Below are 7,500 nucleotides of genomic sequence, written 5' to 3'. Positions count from 1 at the left end.
ATCGGAGGCCTTCAGCATTAATGCTGGAGTCCCTCAGAGGTCAATCCTGGGCCCAACTCTCTTCCTGATCTACATCAATGACCTCCCTAAACACATACTTAAATCATTCGTTGACATCTATGCTGATGTCACGACCATCTACGGCAACACATCAAAGGCTGTAAATGACAAAGTTCTCTCTGATTCTCTCTCCTCTGATGTCGAGCGCGTGGTTCAGTGGGGGAAGACGTGGCTGGTTACCTTTAATGCGTCTAAAACCAAACTCCTACCCTTACATCATCAACGCTCTGATCCCCATCCGGCATCAATTGGGATGGATGGCTCTCGTCTGGGTGAGGCCCGTGTTTTGACAAGCTTCTGGGTTAGATCTTTACTCCTGATCTGAAATGGAACACGTACATCAAGTCTGTTGTAAGGTCGCTGGAAAGATGGTCGCATGCTTCTACCGCTCCAGAAGATATCTCACTACTGATGCACTTCTCTATCTATATAAAAGCCAAGTACGTCCAAGGATGGAATACTGCTGCCATACCTGGGCAGGAGCTGCTAAAAACAGCCTATCCTGCCTTGACAGAGTACAAAATAGACTTCCTGGCTTAGTGGGGGATGCCCTTTTCTCTACCTTGCAACCTCTCTCCCACAGAAGAAACGTTGCGAGCCTTTCCTTGTTTTATCGTTATTTCCATGACAGGTGCTCGTCTGAACTCCAATGTTTAGTCCCCCCTCGCCAATCTTTCACGAAAAACACCCGTCTAGCTGAATCCACTGTGAAAAATTTTGGAAAGCAGGAAAACGGAACAGAGTTCAACAGGCGTGCAGTTCTATATATATATATATATATATATATATATATATATATATATATATTGTATGGGGAATTTGTATATATATATATATATATATATATATATATATATATATATATATATATATATATATATATATATATATATATCGTATGGGCAATTTGTTGTTGGATACCTACGGTACTTTCGTCCAGTGGAGAATTTCTGCAACTAAAATATTTTATATATACATGCCCCATAAATATAACATACACAAATGTAATAACAATATACGGCACTCGCCTGCTTTCAATAAACGTCCCTCAATTACCTCCCTTTAATTCTTTAATTCTCTCTTTTTCACTTTTTACTTCTCCTTTCGCGAGCGCGGTACACTGGTAGCAACAGTAGTCGCTGAAGCGACGTGGTTGCTATGGAAACCAGTCATAAAATACGTCGCTCACCTCATTACGTTTTTTACGATTTTGAACACCAGTAAATTCATCATAACTTATTTTTACTGAAGGAAAATTGAAGATGTTTTTATCAATATAGCTGAGAAGGTGATCGATAAACTATAATGATTGTTTGAAATTTGGTCGAAAAATGAGTGAGCGACAAAGCTGTGAAGCATTTTTAAATGACTTTAAACTGCCACGTAACCATATTTTCAAACACGGAAATTTTTGAATGATACCTAAAAATATTAATCTGAAAAATAAATTTTCCACGATATGGCAAACATATCTAGATAAAAAATAGTTAATAGGAGGAAACAACAAAATAATTTTTACAAAATTACTTCTATGCATGTATCTATCTATCTATCTATCTATCTATCTATCTATCTATATATATATATATACATATATATATATATATATATATATATATATATATATATATATATATATTGAATTCAAAATGGCTTAATAGAAATATAATAAGGTATGTACAGCTTCTTTTTCAATTTTCGGATTTTAATCATGTCAAAATGAACTTTATTTCCTTTTGATAGCTTGACTCTTGCTATTTCTTCTGATGAGGTAAGGGCAAAATAGATTCACTAATTGATATCATAATTAAGTAATTCATTTTGTGCTACGAAACAGATACTGTCAAGAATTGTAAATGTCAACCGAAGTGAAGGAATGCATTATAAGATGGGCAACATCATGAACTTTGGAATATAGTATTTTGCCATTTATTCAGTACATTGCTCTTTAATTACATTGAGCTTATTAAATAAGGATTGACATATATTATAAGAAAATATATTTCTACAGAAATATATATATATACATATATATATATATATTTATATATATTAAGTAATGTGATTGATAATTTAAAATTTAAAAATCAAATTATAATTAAATTAAAAACCAGTTTCATAAGAAGGAACAATAAGAAAATCAATTATGTGTACGATCGTTTCGGAAAACAATGCTTTTTATTGTGGTATACATCAAATTATGTACAATAATTACATATATTTTTTTAATAAGCAAGGTCTCCTCGTCAGCAAATTTTGAAGGGTTTTATTGAATTTAAAAGACACCATAAATAAACCTAGCATTAAAAGTAAGGCATATGAATCTTTTAATTTTTCGTTTTTTGAATTCAGGAACTATGGTTAAAATATTCATTTAGATGTTTGCTATAGCTTTTTATCTTAATAAAAATAATAATGAAGATAAATAAAGTAATAATAAGAATAACAAGAGAATAATGCATGTGTTAGCTATAAAACGAAAAGATGTGATATACATATTGAAATCAATATAGAACAAGAACAGGTTAATACATACGTATAAGTATATATGTATGAGTAAGTGATTGTGTTACTTAATTATTTTTTAAGTATTTGTAGAATTTAAGTTGGCCAAAGTCTGTGTTAAGACCTGTTTTATGAGTGTTTAGTCGGATTATCCATTATATATTTTTTTTTGTTTTCGTATTTTTGTTGATGGGAAATTTGAGTCTATTAAGAAGCATCTAATATTGTCTATATGTGTCTCTATAGTGTACTGTGTCCAGGTAAATTGAACTGGTTTGCTAGTGGGGTGGAGAATTTTTGTCTGATTCTCGCCTTATGATTTTTTAGACAGATTCGAAAACGTGTCAAAGTTTTGCCAATATATAAGTTCGTTCTCTATGGACTTGAAATATTTTTATGAACTCGTTTTAAAAAGTAATTGCCTCAAATGTAATGTACTTATGCATACCATTAGGGGAACATGCTCTCATGTTCTAATAATTGTTGCGTTTGCCTCTCTTAACAAATAAACAAAGATTTTTTTTTTTATCCGCGATGGGATAGGAAGTAGGAATCTTCGAAGGTCAGAGGAATAGTTGGCCGAAACATCGTGAAAACAACAACTAAGAAAGATGAGGATAATAGTCCGCAATAAATAAATTAATAAATAATACTCATGTTCAGCTGAGCTTCAATCTATGTTCCCCCAGTCGCCAAACTTTTACGAAAAACACTCGTCCAGCCAAAACCACTATCAATAATTACCCACACTCTTTATCTGTTCCTAAACCTAAATGCAGATTCCATGAACAAGTCTTCATTCTTGAACTGCACGCCCGTGGAACTCTCTTCCGATTGCTTGCTTTCCATCTGACTATAATCTGATTATCTTCAAGTCCAACATAAACAAGTTCTTGATAGACCGCCCCCCCTAAGAAATCCAATTTACAAAATTCTCACTACTTATGTTTACTACGCTATAATCACATTGACTAATGTATACCCATTAACCCTTATCATCGAGTGGCTACCAGGCCTTGATAAATGTGATTCCTGTGTAAAAGAATACTTCATGAATTCCATTAGATAATATATATTCTTTCGTGTCTTTTACTTATCACTCTTTTTCCCTTCTCATTCATTTTCACGTATATCTGGTTTATATCATTTTTCAGATGCAGAGCATTATGCATGGTCATATTTAGGGCTATGACAATATCATATTCTTTTCATTGTCTTGACTCTCGAGTATATATCCGACACAGTTAGGCACAGTTAATCAACCGAGAACCACATCACTCTACATAAAAAATACAGACGATATTAATGGATATATTCCTGAGAATGAAAACAAGGAAAAGAATATGCGGTTGTCATATCACTAGTCATAATTTTCTTTCGGCTTTTGATCAAGATGATCGTGTTCTTCTCTTTCCTAGACTAAGATGGTTTTAGTTTGTTATTAGTGATATTAGTGTTTATTCGTTTAACTAGATTTCTACTCTATAGTTTGTCTATAAGCGTTTCTTTGTAGTTCTAAGGTACTTTCTGTAAATTTTGATGTGTCTGCTTCTGGAAGCTTCTAGAAGCTTCAAATATTAATAATTATCATGTCGATCAAGCGACTTCACCTCGTCTTCGTGTCACAGTTTTATGCCTTCCTATGTCTCCAGTTTTCTCTTTTTTTTATTTCAAACATTGCACATTTTTACATTCCGAATTGCATTTAAACGTCCTGATCCTGCTTTTCCAGTTCTTCACACTATTTTGCATATAGCTTCAGGTCGTCCATACTCATGAGGTGGTCAATTATTTGTTCCTCGTTTGTAAACTTGTATCCGATATCAAGGATGCAGTTGAGTGGAATCCCGACCATGATAAACGATAGCGGTGATGAAGAGTCTCGTTAAAAGATGTATCTCTGTATTCTTATTCATTTTCTTCAACCTGTCGGAATATATTGTTCTTGTTCTCATTGCATTTTTCTTATTAATATTATCAATATTGTAAGATAGATGTTACCTTTTTCAAGCATTCAATTATCCATATTTTGAGAATTCTCTCGTAGACTTTTAGTCAATCCATGCTATGGCTATATTATATTTCCTGCTTTTGATCTCATTCAATACATTTATTCTATGTATAACGAGTCATGCCTCCAATTTCTTTCTTTCGTGTGTGCTATTTGTCTTTTCGGGTAGTTGTTGTACGCGATTCCCAGATCTGTTCTCTCATATTTGCCATTAAGATATCCTACATGTTAAGCAAGCAGGTTGTTGGATCGTAGTTTTTTGTTATTTTTTTTACACAGTGGTCACCACTTATCAAGGCTCGGAAGCCACTCAGGGATAAGGGTTATTGCAAGTGCATTACGTTTGTGTGGAGATTTGATGGAGTGTTTACTTAAGGGGGCGGTTCATTAGGAATTTGTTAATGTTGGACTTGAAGACATCCAAGTTGTAGTCAGGTGGGAAGCAGGCAGACGGAACAGAGTTCCAAAGGCGTGCAGTTCTAAGAAAGAAGCTTTGTTCATGGAATCCACGTTTTGATTTAGGCACAGATAAAGAGTGGGGGAAATTTTTAACAGATTCAGCTAGACGGGTGTTTATTCGTGAAAGATTGGCGAGGGGTGACCAGAGATTGGAGTTCAGACGAGCACCTGCCATGGAAATAACGATAAAACAACGATAGGGTCCCAACGTCTCTTCTGTGGGAGAGAGGTTGCAGGGTAGAGGAAAGGGCATCCCCCACTAAGCCACAGAGTCTATTTTGTACTCTGTCAAGGCAGGATAGGTTTTTTTTAGCAGCTGCTGCCCAGATATGGCAGCAGTATTCCATCCTTGGAGGTACTTGTTCTGGATTCTTATGTATTAGCGTTTTAGTTTTTTTTTTTTTTTTTTGCCTCTTAATATTTTGTATGTTTTGCTTTAGTCTTCTTGTTATAGCGCCTCTACCCACGTTTAGTGTCTAGGATTGTCTGTAGATAGCGATTCCAATCCTACACAAAGCATGCTAGAAGATTAGTTGTCCAAAACGGTGTCAGACAACGACAACTATGAAAGGCAATAATTACAGGCGGTATAGTTACACAACTCAGCATTCCTAATACGTCAGGGTTAGCCACCTGAGGAAGGCAGAGATTAAGTCGAAACATCAACAACAACAACAACAACAATTATGGGTGGTGAAAGGACAACTATGAAGATGAGAATAACGGACGCCGAAAAAAAAAAATACACAAAGAATTCCAAAAAAATACCCCCATAAAAAATATATATATATAATCTTAAATTCCTGTGGTGCTCTTGAAGCCGTTCCCATATTCGACTCCTGAAATGCTTTATTTCACAAGTCCTGTTCTTGTAATTAATCCGTTTACGTTTTGATAAAATTGTTTTTATTCGTAGAACATTTTCAAGGGTGTGTGTTTTGTTGTTTACTGGTTTGTTTGTTTGTTTGTTTGTTTTTTCCTTATGATTACGTCTTTTGGTGGTCTCTATTGTTTTTTATTTTGTAATTACTCTTCTTTGCCAAGTTTGAACTCAAGGCTTTTGTTTTATTTTTAGTTTCATGGTAACCGATTTTGCGTCTGCATATATTAAAATATTTAAGTCTCTGGTAATATCTGTTAAGATATATAGGAGAGTCTGTTTATTTTCCTGCTTCTAATTTTGTCTTCAGTCTCTTCGTCTTCAGTGTTAATGTTGTGTCAGTTTTCTACCCATGTCTCTGCATCTGTTACATCACCTGTCTGTTAAATGATTTTTATAAGTCCCAACTCTGAGAACAAACCTGTAATGAGTATATGTCTACCTTGATCTACAAAACAGGGGCATCAGGATATATGTTCCATAAACGATTCATTAGCTTCTGGATGTATTTTTATTTAGCCTTACATATATATAAATAAATATATATATATATATATATATATATATATATATATGTATATATATGTATATGTATGTATATGAGTGTATATATATGTATGTATATATATGTATATATATGCATATATATATGCATGTATATATAAGTATATATCTATGTATATATATATAAATATATATATATATATAAATATATATATATAAATATATATATAAATATATATGTATGTATATATATATATATATATATATATATATATATATATATATATATATATATATATATATCCGGAGTATAAAATCAACAATAGATTCTTTGATAAGTAAGGGGCTCGTCTGAATGAATGTTTCGGTTTAGAGCACAATTATACCATGATATTTGACTTTTGCATGTTTGCGAGACCATAGTGCAATCATTTATTGCTTAATCGAGCATTTCTTTTTTATTGAGTTCGTTTTATATTATTCTACATATTTTGTCCAAGCGGTTCGAAGAAAGAAAATGTCCACATCGAGTTGCATTTTGAATATATCTAGAAAAAAAATTTCAATTGCTGACAATATGTTATAAAGATGTCGAGGAAATGCTTGTCCATGAAAAACGTTTGACGGTTAAGTTTTCAGCCAAAGGTAAAAACATTATCTCACACAGAAAAACTCGTTTCAGATAAACCCATCTAAAATAGGGTGGACATCGGATGGTTGATGTCGTTCACTTCTTGATTTTATTTTCTATTTTCTATTGTATTCTTTTTTTTACCTTATATTAAATTTCGTTATCAGGTTTTACATATTTTAAGTATAGAGGATATACAGAGAAGTAATAAATAGGGATGTGACAACAGCATATACTGTTCATTGTTTCGACTCTTGCGTATATATCCGTTAATATCATATACGTTATTGTATAGACGGCTGTCGTCCTCGGTTGATTGACTGCGTTTACTGTGTCGGATATATACGTGAGAGTCAAAAGAATGAAAAAAAAATTCTGTTGGCACAGCCCTTGTGATAAATATACGATTGTCGCAAAAGTTCATTAACACTAGCCAAAAATTGATTTTTT

Source organism: Euprymna scolopes, chromosome 32 (genome assembly GCF_053919585.1).
Source record: "Euprymna scolopes isolate OS-2025 chromosome 32, ASM5391958v1, whole genome shotgun sequence".
NCBI lineage: Eukaryota > Metazoa > Mollusca > Cephalopoda > Sepiida > Sepiolidae > Euprymna > Euprymna scolopes.
This window is presented reverse-complemented; position numbering follows the sequence as displayed.